General features: G+C 35.6%; 1 non-coding gene across 1 annotated transcript; it reads left to right on the plus strand.

Annotated features, from left to right (window-relative positions):
- Positions 1-10,591: 10,591 nt before the first annotated feature.
- LOC138692303 (U1 spliceosomal RNA) lies at positions 10,592-10,753 on the plus strand. Its single transcript, XR_011330056.1, has one exon. It is a non-coding gene; the product is annotated as a U1 spliceosomal RNA (small nuclear RNA).
- The last annotated feature ends 4,903 nt before the right edge of the window (positions 10,754-15,656 follow it).

The raw sequence follows: 15,656 nt of genomic DNA on the forward strand, positions 1-15,656 counted from the left end.
CTTCATTTAGTAGTTTGTAATTTATTTTTAATACGTAAAATCTTTGTAGGGTTAGTCAAAATTAACTTGCTCTGAATTTATCAGTTCTGGTGAGCATGTGTTCAAGTCAATTCGTTAATCATTGAAAACACTCGTTCTAAACAAACGCATTCCGTCCAGGTATGCTCAATATGAAACGAGTGTCGGGAAATATTAGTACCAACGTCAAGATATTTTCAAAATCTAAATCGCAGCGATAAAATAAATAGCACTGTTGTACAATATTTTACTATTACCCAGCGCGAAATTCTAAATAAAGGAAGAAAATGTTGTACGGGGGGGGGGGGATAAAAACGTAAGGCCACATTAGCATCAAGAAAACTTAAGAATACAGGAAAAACGTACAACATGGCAACCGTGCATGTAAACAAATATACAAAGTTATTTTGTGGAAAATTTGAGTGCCGGAAAGTAAAACCACGTGCTTAATACTTTTAACTATTCCCAATATGAAATTATGAAAGAAAAATGGTACCCCTTAGTCTAGTTGTGTACAACTTTCGTGTTCTGAGGCACATTTTCTTGGCGAAACAGGATCTGTCTAACAATTGCGGAATTTTGTTGGTAATTTGAGTCTTATTTGGGTATTTCAGGTGTTTGTCTTGTTCGAGATTGAAGATAGCTTGAGCTGAGGAATGCTGTGGAACATTGGACATGCGTGATAACCACTCAGAATGTAAGCATGAACTGGGCAATGACGAACCTCTAAGTTAGTTCCTAACATGGGCTACCATAAAGAATCCTCCAGTAGATCAACGTTGGCGACTAGAAGTAATTAAATTTTTAAAGTATCAAAAATAATTTTTCAAATTCATATTTCGATCAAAAACAGTTATTCATTGCGTCTATTTCCAGTGTGAAAAAGTAGCTACTCTACTCTTCTACAAGAATGTCGTTCTTATCTTTGAGGTTATAACTGATGCAGATCTTATCGGGCAATGTATCTCGCTTGAAGTTGTCGGCAAGAGACGATTGTTGAAATGTTGTTCATTGATATACAGTATATGCAGGAAAGGGAGAAAGAAAAGGCTCCCTACCCCATTAGCTCCTGGCTGTTGCCTCTTGAGTAATACCTTATTAGTGTCACTTATGAGGTTCCAACCAGCCTGTGGCTAAAATCTCAGGTTTAATTATTTTAATGGTTGCGGAAGTCAAAATTGTTGAATGATTATATAGCACTCAGCTTCAAATGGTATAGTAGCATTGAAATAATTTTCCTTGTAATATTATTGAAGATCAGGTTATTCAAATTTACTTTTATAACGTCATTCAGATTGAGTTATCTATTTCGTGAGGAATTATTTCGGCTCTCGAGAAAGTTTTTGAAACCTTGTTAGAGTAGTGAAGTTTGAATTATTACTGGGCATGGCCAATAGATTAGAAACGTGAGCTCCTGAAATGGTAGTAGTAGTCTAGCCGTGATTAAGTAGCTTCTAATTGAGTTTGATTTGAATTTACAGAACTGAAATTAATTTTTTTTAATCTGTATCGTTGTCTTTTCAGGTCGTGTTTAAGATGGTTACCGGTGTTGCTCGAACGGCTTAATGGACGACGTGCAGATGAAATTTCTACCCAGGAGTCTCCACTTGTGAGTACTGGACATCGTGCTTTGACATTTGTTGTCCTAAGTACTGAATAACGACATTCCTAATGACGTCATGATTGAAGGTAAGCAAACGAGTTGAAGTGCTTTACAAGTGCGATGCTAGTGAAAGCAATGTTTTCGACTTGTTTGTATTCGGATTCTCATTTTTTGGGGTGGAACGTGTGGCTCATCGTAAAATAGAATTTCAGGCACAACTGCGCATTGCAATTGTTTTTTCTACAGATGCTGTTTCATAGCAAAATGTTCCGCGCACAGGCATGGTCTAGTAGTTCATTTCATTCACCAAATTCATTGATCTAAGAGTTGACTACGGTTAATGTATTGGATTGATGCAAAAGGTCCTGTTTTTTTTTTTTCGCAGCGACAGTATTTATTAGACGAAGAGGCCGAAATTAATCAGTAATACTCGTATTTAGCATTATCTATAACTCTGCGAACGCTGGAGTTTGGAAGATTGAAGAAATGCTGGTTTGGAGTTAAAGAAATCAAACCACGCTAAACCATTTTCTTGCAGTCCTTTCTGATGGAGTTCCTGTTCAGGGCAAAAACTTTTCTAGCCGTCTTTCCTCTATGAAGCTCGCAGAACAATGTTGGAAATGTTCATTTTTCACACTTTACTCAATCTTCAGCCCACAAATACCAAAATTCTTCAAATCCGCGAAGTTGAATGCTTATTTACAAACACATTCGAAGTGACTAACGATAAACCGTCTAATAACGCTGTGTTGTGAAGAAACTCTACGTACCCACTTACGCAGCATCCTTGGCTTAAATCTATGTCCTTATTTTTCAATTTTTAATCATTGCAACGTAAGTCTTAGTGCTTCAGGAATTAGATTTTTTTAAATTGTCACTTGGTTTATGGCTTTGTTCACGTCCTTCCAATTTTGCGGTATAGCTACTTCTACTACGTCACTCCACACATTTAGAGGGCTTACACTATTACTATACGGTTTCCTTTGTTGGTTCCTATTAGCGTAGAGTTTTCTTTCGTTATATGAAAATAAATCTCATCTTTATTAAAATACATAAGAATTAAACAAATTGAATGGACTTGCACACCCACAAAATCTGGATTGTTCCCCTCTTCATTTATAAATGCTCACAGATTTTCATAATACAGTTCATTAAGTTGAATTTAAATTTCCTTGCAAGTGTCTTTGCGTGGGGAAAAATTTCGTGAAATAGACAGGATGAAGTTAAATTCAAACGGTTCCACTAACAATGTATGCAATTTTGAGAGGAATCTATTTCCCCACTTCTCTGGTTCCGTCATAAATCAACTGAAAGATTGACATGAATCTCGTGTATAGGAAGTAGGCTCACATTCCCACATTATTTCCATGCAGTTTGCAGTTTGAAATCTTTAATGAAAGCTTCCATTAGAATGAATAGTAGGAGCGCCGTAGAAACTTACCCTTCGGTAGAGTGGCTTGTAATCTCCGGTTACAGAAACCTGACAAGCTATGCAATATCCTTAATTTGAGCACAATATAATATCAAATATATGTGAACATGAGTAGACATACATAAGCAAAATTGAGATATGAAAAAGTCTGCCTTCTTGTTCGTAATGTTTGTCGCGTCTGTGATTTTTCATCGTTCACTGTATTTAAAATTTACAAAATTATTACTTTGTTGATTGTAATCCTTGAACCACTATAATTTTCTCCGGTTACGACTAAAATAATCTCCGGAATTGGCATAGCACTGTTGTACCCGTTGTCTGAGGACTTCGAAGTGTTTAGGAAATTTCCAAGCTGTCTAATTTTACAAGTTGACCTTGGTAAGTCTTTTGCCTTTATCTTTAACGATGAAAGAGTAATGGAACGGAGAAAAATTCTCTCCGGCGCCGGGATTTGAACCCGGGTTTTCAGCTCTACGTGCTGATGCTTTATCCACTAAGCCACACCGGATGCAACCCCGACGCCGGACAGAATCGTCTTCAAAGTTCAAAGTTCGTTAGCAAAATTCATTCCGTGCCATGGAACGTAATAATTCTAACATGACAATTTGATATTTCGTGAAGTCGAGCTGCGGGGATTACATTACACACTCTCTTGTTTTACGCTAAATTGAAAAATTAGATTGCAAAAGTGGAGCTTCTTAGGTCCACGAAACTGTAAAGCAGACCCGTGTGATCGGCACTTCGTAGCCAGTAGGCTGCTTCACTAGCGGTGGTAAGCAGTGCCTACCTGTAGTCTACGACAGCCACTGCCGAGAGGCTAGGTTCCGTGTTAACTTCTCTAGTTTGTTGGCTTTGCATGCAGTATTTGATTCGCATATATCCTAACACTTTACTCGTATGAGCATAATAATCAGACAACTGCATCAATGAATGAGAGAAAATTCTATCAAGCGTGTTTAAATTGACACTTTTAATTTAGGAAGTGCGAATAAAGAATTTTTAATGAAAACCTAGTATATCGCTAATGACTATACTGGTAAAATATTGCAGTGGTGCAATGCTAATCAGTTAAGATTAAACGATTAGAAAACCTTTGATATTAAATACAACATAAATCGTCCAGGGTATGATTTTGATAAATCTTTAGTTTCTCGGCATTGATATTGATCCTGATTTATAATGGCGTACGCACATAAATTCTGTTGCTAATAAAATTAGTGAAGAAATTTTAAGATTATTAAGTCACGGTCTTGGTTCAACTTTGACGATTTACTATAATTTTGTCACTTTAGTTGTGGGACCCTGTTATGTTATGTTAAACTTATTTTGCAGAAGAGAGCTGTAAGGATCATTTGTGGATCTCCTTTTATATCGCATCGTAAACCACTTATCAAGTTGGATATACTTTGCAGTTATATTTTGAGCTGCCTCCTTTACATGAAAAAAGTTTCAAATTCAACCGCTAATTGCTACCTTCATTATTATTCCACCCGTAATAGAAATATTTATTCTAATAAGAATGAACTTGGTATTACTCAAAATCGTGTTATTCGATAGCGTAATGTTAGCGTTCAGATCTCTTGTGCATGAGGTCCTGCGTTTGACTACAACCTCGTGCTTTGAGCTTTGTGGCCCAGTTGAAGATGTCTGACTTTCGTTCCAGCGGTTGTAAGTTCGCTCCCAGGTACGGTAAAATTGTTGCCTTGTCATCGAACAGATGACAGTCTTCACGACTCCACTTGCACTGCGAAACGGCTAAGCCCCTTTCAATGTGCAAGATAACACCTGCCATCCTAACGGCAAACACCAGCCATCTCCTCTTCGCCCCATCCCGTGATCACTTGATCACATTTCCGTCCCCCTCGCGTATGTGGTACCTAAGAGTTTACGTCCATTTTCGGTTTTCCCCTTCAAAATTTTCTAGAGCTCCTTCAGTGGAGCAGCGTAACCCGGAGTGAGACTAGTGGCCAACAGGCTTGGAGCTAACATATTTAGTTTCGTACAGCCCCCAGCCCCTTGCAAATTTAAAATTTTCCTCCCAATTCTCCTCTTTCGATTTTTCGAATCAAAACAGTTTTGATACGGTTGCACTAAGACTTCATAACAGATTATCTTCTTGTATAAAGGAATCTTCTTTTCAAAATATATTTAAATGGTCGCTCAAGACTAAATTGAAGGCAAATCCTCTTTATGGCGTTCAGGAATATTTTAATATTAATTAGTAGTACATATTGTTTTGACGTTGCTACACATTTGTTTCCAGCATGAAATACATATCTATGTAACGCTGATTCACAGGGCTAGCCACTCTCACACTTACACCAATATTTAATACACGGAAAACGGTTCATATTAATGTCCTCTTTTTAAAATTAGTCTTATGTGCATTTTTCTGCGTCTTCGAGTAAGTTTCCATTTAAATTAAATGCCGGAACCTCTAAATTTGAAGACTAAACTACCGATGAAATACACTACTATACCTTCGAACTGTTCCTCCAATAACCAATATGTTCATTACTTGAAATATCTCCTTTGCTATCCATGGTAAGCTGACTTAAACTCAGTAGCGGCCGGTGATCGAAATCCTCGGTGAGGCCAGATGCGACTAGTTTAAGTGCCTCCGATAGGAAATGTTTATGATATTAATTATTATTGTTATTATATTATTAATATCATTATTACTGTATTATTATTATTATTATTATTATTATTATTATTATTATTATTATTATTATTACTATTATTAGTCTATTCTTATTACTATCAATGAAAAATAATAATTTCACTCGCCAAATAAGCTGTTATGCTGTGAGTTTCAGTGATTGTTTCAGTGTGATGAAGCATCCCATATTGTGTGTTGAAATTCCTCTTTCTTTCTTTTCTTTTTATTTTTTCCTTTGACAGCAACAAACAAGGCCAAGAGAAGTTTATTTTGCATCACATTACCACTTAACCATTTATGTTGCCCATACCAGGATGCAATAGAAACTCGCGTTTTAAGATTGTCAGAAAAATTATCAGCGATGTCGTAGGTATCTCGGTAGTCTCTCTCTTTATTTAAAACTTCCTTTCTTTCAGTATTATTTCTTCTCGAAAAAGGACACTCTAACAATGAATTAACTGCACCAGCATTATTTCTCTCATTTGTTTGTGATTATATTTTCCCGAAATACATAACATTGGCCCAAATTCACTACTGTATATACTACGAAGTACAATAGTACAACACCCTCGCTTATGTCATAAACTGAGACATAAGGGGAGAGAATCGAGTGGGTCTCTGCCTGCCAAAGAGCTGGAATTTTATTTATGGCCTAGTTAGGAAGACAAGTCACCACTGCTATTCCCACCCCACTCTACCCTTGAGGCCGGCCCATGGATGGGACGAGTGAAACCTGACCAGGCCAGCCGTATTGTGCCTCAGCTACAACGTTTTAAGCGTAAACTCAAAGCCCGCGAAAGGACACGAAATGCATTAAGCCAGACCCGGCACGAACGATTCTGGCCTCAGGAACAAATTTTTCTGCAAAACAGGTCTATATACATCAGTTTTCAAATGCTTCTACAGCGATACATGCTTCTTTCAAATAACTAATACATTATATAAAAACACAAAATTTGATTTCTGTTAAGCCAAGTGACTGAGGCCCGGCCTCACTTGCCTCAGTCAATCAGCAGCCACTGCTTAAAACGTACGCGGAGTTTAAATACTACAAAAGTGTGTGGATTAACATTTTGACTTTCCTGAAAATAACCACGATGAATTAGAAGGTAAAATGTGTGTGGAGATCAGTGGAAGGAGACTTCCTAAGGCTATAGGAAATTTCGTAATGTAACAATAGACTTCAGTTTTTCTATAGGCTATATTAGTATATAATAATTTCTTGATCTGAAAATATTTGACTTTCGAAATGTATCGAATTAGTAATCTAATATTACGCCATTTCAGGTAACTTTCGATGCTGCTAGTTCTAAACGACCAGGCTTTAAGGCAAAACGTCAGAAAGTTGACAGATCAGCATGTACGTTCTTCACGTGAGTGTGGAAAGAAGACCGAACATGCAATTGTAATGTAATTACTTAAAATGTTGTAATATTTTCACGTACAATGTAAATATTGTGATTTGAAGAAAATAAAAAAGTTCATATTTAAATTATTCCACTTGCAGATGAATTCATGTATCTAGTAGAAATTGAACTTATCAGATTTTCCAGAATCTGGATTTAGCTTTGACTAAGGCGAGACAATTCCTGTTCTGTTATGAAATGCGTGATTGTTGGTTTGTGTAATATCAATTAGACTTCAGCCCCTAATGGTATCCACGTTCTGTTCGGGCAAGTTCATATCTATATATAAACTTAAACAATTTCCTGCTGTTGCTGAAAATTCTAACTCCTATAGATAAAACTGATCTCGACTAAAATCGGTGACAGTGTTGTGTATGTGGTGCGGAAAATGAAAACCGATGTTGACACTGATTTAGTAAATTCATTTGAAAATGGACAGTAGTCTGGTATAAGCAGAACTTGCCCAAATGTTAATGGAGTGCCGAGTTGGCAGTGATAATGAAAGTTGGAAAATTGAGATCCCAAGAAAGTGTAGAGTTTTTGTGGAACTCCGTGCCACTTGCTCAAATTTAATTTAGTTTGGGAACTTATCGTCTGAACATTTGGACGATAAATGTGAACGGACTGAAATTTTAGTATTCATAGTAAATTTTGTCTAAGATTAAAAAAAAATTCAGGGTGATAATAAATTTTCAAAATATTTTCAGCAAACTTGTCCTTGATACGGCCCTTTGAAATGATAGTCTGTTAAATTACAAGAAACCGAACATGCAGCGAATGCAATACAACAAATTTACTTTCAGTAAGCCCTCGAATATTTGATGCGGAAGTTTATTATTGGAGTGTCTCTTAACATGAAAAGTTCTCGCTACTCACTATTAGAAAGGCTAATGGACAATGTATTCCAAATTTAATTTCTTTATAAATATTGGGCTGCTTTTATACAATTTTGTTAATGATAAAGATTCTCATTAATAGATATAAATAAGAAATAGAACATGCATAAATACGAAGTCTTTTGAGAATAAAATCCCATAAAAGATTAAAAAGACTGTCTAGATTCACTTCACTAATTATTTCTAGTATTGACTTCTGAAATTCGTATAGCACGAAGTAACTACCCGTGATATATTGCACGATTTAAGTAAAATTGGAAATAATATCAATTTTTGTTTTCCACCTGTGCTTATCTTAATATTTGGATTTATATTAACGTTTTCGACACTCGGTGTGTGTCATCTTCAGATATGGGGTCTATGTCATTGTGTGTTGTGAAGATCTAGCTTCTTAATTATGTTGTGGGTTGTTCACTTGTGTATGACCTTTCATGATATCTTACACAAGTGAACAACCCACAACATAATTAAGAAGCTAGGTCTTCACAACACAATGACATAGACCCCATATCTGAAGATGACAGTGTCGAAAACGTTAATATAAATCCAAATATTAAGATAAGCACAGGTGGAAAACAAAAATTGATATTATAATACAGTGAGCTTATCGGCATCTCCAAAATGAAACTAAAATTGGAAAGCTTTGCTTAGATTGAAAGTTAGCAGACATTCACTTAATATTCACTTCTTACCATCTTTCTGGTAGCATTGTTCATCGATGCACCTCGATAAAGGAATTTGAAATGGAAAAATTGAAGACGCTAAGGATATAGTGTTAAAGTAGGTAAGGTTATAAACTGATTTTGTTAGTCGCTTCTGTGGCTATGATACACATACAGGGATGAATGTGAGGTTTGTAAATATTAGTTAGATAATTTAATTATGAAGTAGCATAATTAAGTCCTAATACAGATCATGTTTTGCATAATTATATTTAATACTCTAAATAAATTAAATAATTTTTCTACACGGAAAAACGACTTGCGATTGAAATAAACGGCGCAAACGCGTAGTGAAAATCAGGACATTATAATTATTTCTAATTCCTGCGCAGATAGTTTACCCTGCACCATTGTATTGGTAATAAAAATTATTAAAGTGCCGCAATTGTCTACTGCAAAAAATCTAGGCTATAGCAAAATAAAAACAAACTCGGTGTGCATAATGAGGCATATTCCGATTAAAATAATCAAACTCTTAAAACAATTTTCTTAATACCGACCATCAAAGTTGGCCAGTTTCAAAATGTTCAAATCTGAGGAATATTCCATTTCAGCGATTGATTACTGAACTCTAAAGCACTAGATGAACATACATCAACGTGGGTTGATGTTCTCTACGAGCCTGTGTTGTTGATTTCAATCGCAAGTCATTTCAACGTTTACCGCAAAGAAGGTTACATAATCGGGGAACTTTTGTAGCAGTTTCTCAACGATTATTAGAAACTGGAGTCTCTCACCCCGTTTCGAAAATCACACAAGAATTTATTGAAAAATGATACTACTTTACGGAAGGGGGAGATTAAAATGTTGCATTAGAAAAAAAAGAGCGAGTTTGTGCAATAAACAACCGTTTACTTTTTTAGACGTACAATTAAAAAATAGAGAAATATTGTTAAGCTTGTATTTGCTGCTTGTTTTATGTAAACAATTGCCCTGTCCGCTCCTACATCTGAACAAAGCATCTGTTTTGTACCGGTATGTCTGAACCCTCTTGAGCTGTACTGTGTACTTGTAAACCCCTCCTCCATCCAGAAATGTTACAAAACGTCTAATATTGTAAACTTTTATAATTAAGTAAATATTGCAATTAGAAAAAAAATTGAGGACTTTTTTTCCTTATGACATGAATAATCAATTTAAATAATGGCACTTATACCCCTTACATCCTGTATATAACAGGTTAACAATGCTTAACCATCTTCCTATGCCCAAATTTTTCTTTTCCATTCTGCTCTATCTTGCCAGTCTCCTTCTCCCAATACTTTGTTGCACAGTTTTATGAATATCCTCCATCCTTATAATCCGTGGCCTTCTCCTCTTCCCTCTGCCTTCAGGGATCCATTCCAACATGTCTTGGCAGTCTATCCTCCGGGAAAACTGTCGATCAGCGACAATAGACTAGTTTCGAAAAAAGTATATTTAATAATAATAATAAATATCAGAAGTTTAGAGTCTAACGTCAATTAGAGATTTTCAGCAAGTAAACAAGATGGCCTATCTGTGATTAGTGGATCAATACCGGGACAGTTCCCGCTTCTTGGACTTTACATCTAGCGGTAGAACTCGAAACTACGTACAGTAGGCTAGTATTTGGCCGCTAGATGGCAGTGTCTACTTAATGTATACTAATAATATAAAATTATAGATATAAGAATTAGTTCGCGAACTGTGCGTAAATATTATGACAAGGTACATTGCGTTAACCAATAACTACACTTTATACAACGCTTTTATGAAGGATTTTTGGTTACATTTATAACGGTTAATTAAATATCAATGAATTGTAAACGGATATCCAGTGAGTAGTTAAACGTAAGGTAGACATAAGAGGGCTGAGTGAGTATACCTCGGCATACTTACCTGGCGTAGGGGTTACCGTGATCATGAAGGCGGTTCCCCCAGGGTGAGACCCTTCCATTGCACTGCGGTTGGGTTGACCCCTGCGATTGCTCCAAATGTGAGTAACTCGGGCGCGTAATTTTTGGTAGTCGGGACTGCGTTCGCGCTGTCCCGGAATTAAACATACATTCGGATTAGAGTTGAGCAACACGATTCTTTATCAGAAGTCGATTCCAACGATTCAATCATACATTACGAATCTATTCTAACGATTCGTCCACGAATCTTCCCAGTCTGCGATTCCAACTATTCTTTTGAATCGTCAACGAACGACTCGCAGGACGCTTTTCTTTGCAAACCACGCGTAGAACAAAAACGTTCTACATCTCTCGCATAGATGGCATAAGAGGCGAGACATTGGATTGTCTCTTTCTCGTTGGCTGGAACCATTCAGCATGACCTCCATTAGTCTACAAAATTATCCAAGATAATGTTTCTAAATTATAATTTATCAACTGAAGCTTATTATGAAGTACATTTTTTGCATTACATCTCTATTTAACTATGCAAATTTCAGGTTTGTGTTCATTATTTTTCACACTTAACAAATGCAGTATTTTGATTTCACTCTCGCTCGGGAGCATTCGGCACGGTTCGGAAATGTCCGCTGACAAATCGATTCTTACGATTCTTTATTATTAGTCGTTCGGATGAACGATTCGTTCACGAATCGACCCAACTGTAATTCGAATTGGTTTTGGAAACTTTGTGTATGCAAACAGAGGCTCCACGTTTAGTACTTATAGATTGCTGTTTGACTGGTAATATGATTACTGAATATATTTTGGGATACATTGTTTGTATTGTTGTGATCGCCGCCGACAGGATTTATGGGCCCCTGTGTAGGGCTCGGGCCCCGTTGAAAAAAGTAAAAAAAAAAGGACAAGTTACCATTTAATCTGACCATAATAATAATTATTTGCAAAATAAATACAGCCGTTTGCAATTTTATTTACTAGATTTAAAGGGTTTAGAGTTGGATTTGCAATCGAATTCATGGCTTATTACGTAGCTAATGACAAACTGAAACTATGGTTACCACTATCTCACTTTTATTTTATTTTTTTTATTTTATTTTTTTTTTTTTTACTGTTAGCAGGTTTTGCAACTGGGCTACTCATTTGTTGTTTTAGCGGTGAGATCAATAATTTTCAAGTCCATTTACACAAGTTTCGAGAAAAATACAAAAAAAACTTTTTTTTTTATTTCTTGGCTAATTATCATTTTTTTTGCACGTAATATTTCTGGTTGTTTTAGAGAACAAGACAAAGTACTATACCAACTTTTAAAGTCGTAACACTTGCGGAAATATCCACATCCGAATATTATATAAAATTTTATTGTTTTGAAATGCCCCGTATAATTTGTATTTGGTGGTGTTTGTCTTATTATTTTATCATCTCTTTTCAAACACTACCTAGGGTCTGAGAGCTGTTCATTTTTAAGATTTTTTACGTATCACCTTCGTTTTTATTGTGACAACGCATTTTAGCTTGTGTTAGCATTCATCTTGTTGTATTGTTTGTATTTTTTATTTTGAAGGATTTTAGATAAGGGCGCAAATAGTCATAGGAGCTGACGCACTCTTTTTAAACTTCACTAACTCACTTTAAACCCTACCTACGGTGTGAGAATTGCTCATCTTTATGATTTTTTACGTTGTTAGTAGGCCTACTGCATTTGTGTTTTTTTAGTTCGTGTTAGCGTTGAGCTTGTATTGTTTGTGTTTTTGATTTCTGAAGAATTTTAGATAAGGGCGGACCGGAGAACGAGAATTCGATTATGCGAAATGTTCAAAACATACAGAGGTGAGCCTGCCTGGAGAGAAATAAAAAATAGGTTGCAGCCGCCAAATTACTCTTCAAGGAAAGACCACTCATATAAATTGAGGGAAAGAAGACAGAGGACGGACACTGGAAAGTTTTCTTTTCTCAATCGTACTATCAGGGACTGGAATGCTTTACGTGCAGACTTACTAACCAATAACCAAAAATGTATTTAAAAATAGGCTTAAGGACTTTACTAATAGACGGTAGTATATTATACACACTACTTAAAGGGTGTAATTGATACCTTGTTATTTGAAGTGTTCTGTCAGTGAGGAAGTGTGTTGTGTCAGTGAAGTTTATTATGGAAATGAAGTGTGTTGGTGTCAGTGAAGTGGCTGTGCAAAGTATTTGAACAGTGAAATGGTTAGAAGTGTTAGTGAAATCAGGATAGAATCAGTGCAGTGAGTGAGTTGACAGCGAAATAAGTGTAGTGCCGAAAGGTACTTGTGCAGATATGAACCTGTCACACTCGTGGGTCTTAGTTCGAACTTAGGGTTAAGATACAAATTAGATTTACTTTAAATGTACAAATTAGATTTACTTTAAATGCTATTTTAAGTGACCATGCTTCATTTAATTTAGGATGCTCCTTGTTATTATTTTATTATTATTATTATTATTATTATTATTATTATTATTATTATTATTATTATTATTATTTTTATTAGTTGTGTTTATTATTAATTGCCATTATTGAGTGTAATTAGTTACCGCTGCCACCGGGTATATACCCATTTGCAATGTGAATAAATACATACATACAAATATCCATAGTAGATGACACGCGCTTTTTAAACCTAACTAACCAATCTTCCTTCAATCAGTCGACAATTGAAACTGGTCGATAATGTATTATGAGCATGGGCTCTTCGCAATGGATTTAAATTCTCCAATCTGAAAACGCAGTGTGTCCACTTCTACAACCATCGTGGACTCCATCCACACCCTGAACTGCGTCTTAATGGAGTGGAGTTGCAATATATAGATACTGCGAGATTTTTGAGCATTATATTTGATTATAAATTAACGTGGGAGACTCATACATGTGATTTGAGAAGGCGTTGTGAAAAGTCCTTAAATATTTTACGTCTTTTGGCAGAGGTTCGCTGGTGTGCAGACCGCATAGTGCTTTTACGTCTTTATCGTTTTCTTATCCGGTCAAAGCTGGATTATGGCTGTTTTATCTATGGCTCAGCAAGTAAATCCAAGTTACCGTCTCTTAGACACTATTCACCATCATGGGATACGACTCGCTATAGGGGCCTTCCGAACGAGTCGGATAGAGAACCTGTAGGCCAGCGATGTCAAGGTCAAAGCACGTACTTGACTCTACGTGCGATCAAGCGCTGACTCGTTGCAAAGAATCTATTCAGCAGGCAGCAGAGGTGAACAAGAAGGGGTGCGCAAAATGAGCTCTATTGGCCTCCACTGCCAGGTGAATGAAACTGCTTCTATTAAGCAGTCGATAACATGTCATACTCATAAAAGACAACAAGAAATCAAAGCATGTTTTTTTTTCGGCAGGTGCCTCGGTAAGAAATACAATTAATTATAAAATAGTACAATAAATAATAAACACAGACTAGCCTTAACTTACACAGTTGCAGATAATAATCAGTATCTAATTAATTGTTATGTGATTAGGCCTATGTAATTATGCAATTATTAGTGCATAAACATTGTTGTTGTGTTTCAAATTAATATAAAAGTAAACTAAATCATATGACATTCTGCACCTGTAAAAATTAAATAATAGGCCTACAACAAATAATAAAAATAATTATCTTTAACTTATGCTAATTAATTGTTATATAATTGTTACATAATCATGCACTTATTCTTTTCCTCCTCCTTTATTATTATTATTATTATTATTATTATTATTATTATTATTATTATTATTATTAATAGATAACGTGTTATACTCACACAAAAGTCAACAAGAAATCAAAGCATGTTTTGCAGCAGGTTGTCTCTAATAAATAAATAATAATTATTAGGCCTACATACTATATTATTGTAATTACCTAATAATGTACTTATTAGTACATAAGCCTGCTTCGCTGTTTTAAACTTGGACAAATGTAAAAGAAATCGTAAGACATTCTATAGACTATTTCTAAAAATTATTTAATAGGCCTAAAATAAATAAACATACATTCTGTTTAACTTAAGAGTTTTAGATAATAAAGTCTATCTCATTAATTGTTCTGTAATTGTTATATAATCATTTACTTATTATATGTAGGCCTACATAACACTTACAGAAATAATTTAGATTCCTGACTTTTCGTCTAATTCAGAATCGCTCTTCCTGCTTTTGGCCAACACCAATCTTCTTAGTATGTCCGGCGAAATGTTGTTTCCTGCAGCAATACTTAGCATTGTCCGCATATTATCACCTGATAATCCTGATCTCAATCTTGGTTTTGTGATGTTCATAAGAGAGAAAAATTGCTTACGTACGTACTGGAAATATGGAAATCATTTGCACCGCAAATTTTCCTACCGCCGGATATAGTTCGGGATTTAAAGCTTTGTAAAATCTGAGTAGATCTTGATATTTCAAGAGTCCAGTCAGCCTGAAACTTTACTGTACGACTTCTTCCGTTCCATCGTCAATGTGTAATGTACAACCCTTGTGTTCACCAGTGACTTGTACCTGCGTGCCCTACGTGCTCTGGACAGGGAATACGGGCGATGAGACACGCCTGCGCTTTCGTTGACATCACTGCTGTAGGCTATAGTGAAGCGGAAGAACCATCTCTATATCGGCGATGTAATTTCTTGTTGTGCTGATACGCTGTTTATTCTTACGACTCATTTCACCACTCGTCTCTTTACGGCCGATACAGTGAAAATCCACGGAGACTCCTTCAGTGTTGTCAGATCTTTAAAAAATATTTCCGGACGTTGTAATGAAAAAAATCCGGAGATTTGTCCACAATTTCCGGAGGCACTTTCGAAAATCACATAAAATGTTATTTTGACCTTCTATTACAAAACATGAACCTATAATAAAAAGATTTCTACTTTAATTTTTTTAATCACCAATTTGATTAGTAGTTACCACCTTCTCCTCATAGATGTTTCTCCAGACCAGATATGTTCATTTTTACGTGTTACATATTTTATATTTAGGGAAACTTTAATAGTCAAGTTATAAAATATTAACAAAACTTTAACTAT

Source organism: Periplaneta americana, chromosome 16, assembly GCF_040183065.1.
Source record: "Periplaneta americana isolate PAMFEO1 chromosome 16, P.americana_PAMFEO1_priV1, whole genome shotgun sequence".
NCBI lineage: Eukaryota > Metazoa > Arthropoda > Insecta > Blattodea > Blattidae > Periplaneta > Periplaneta americana.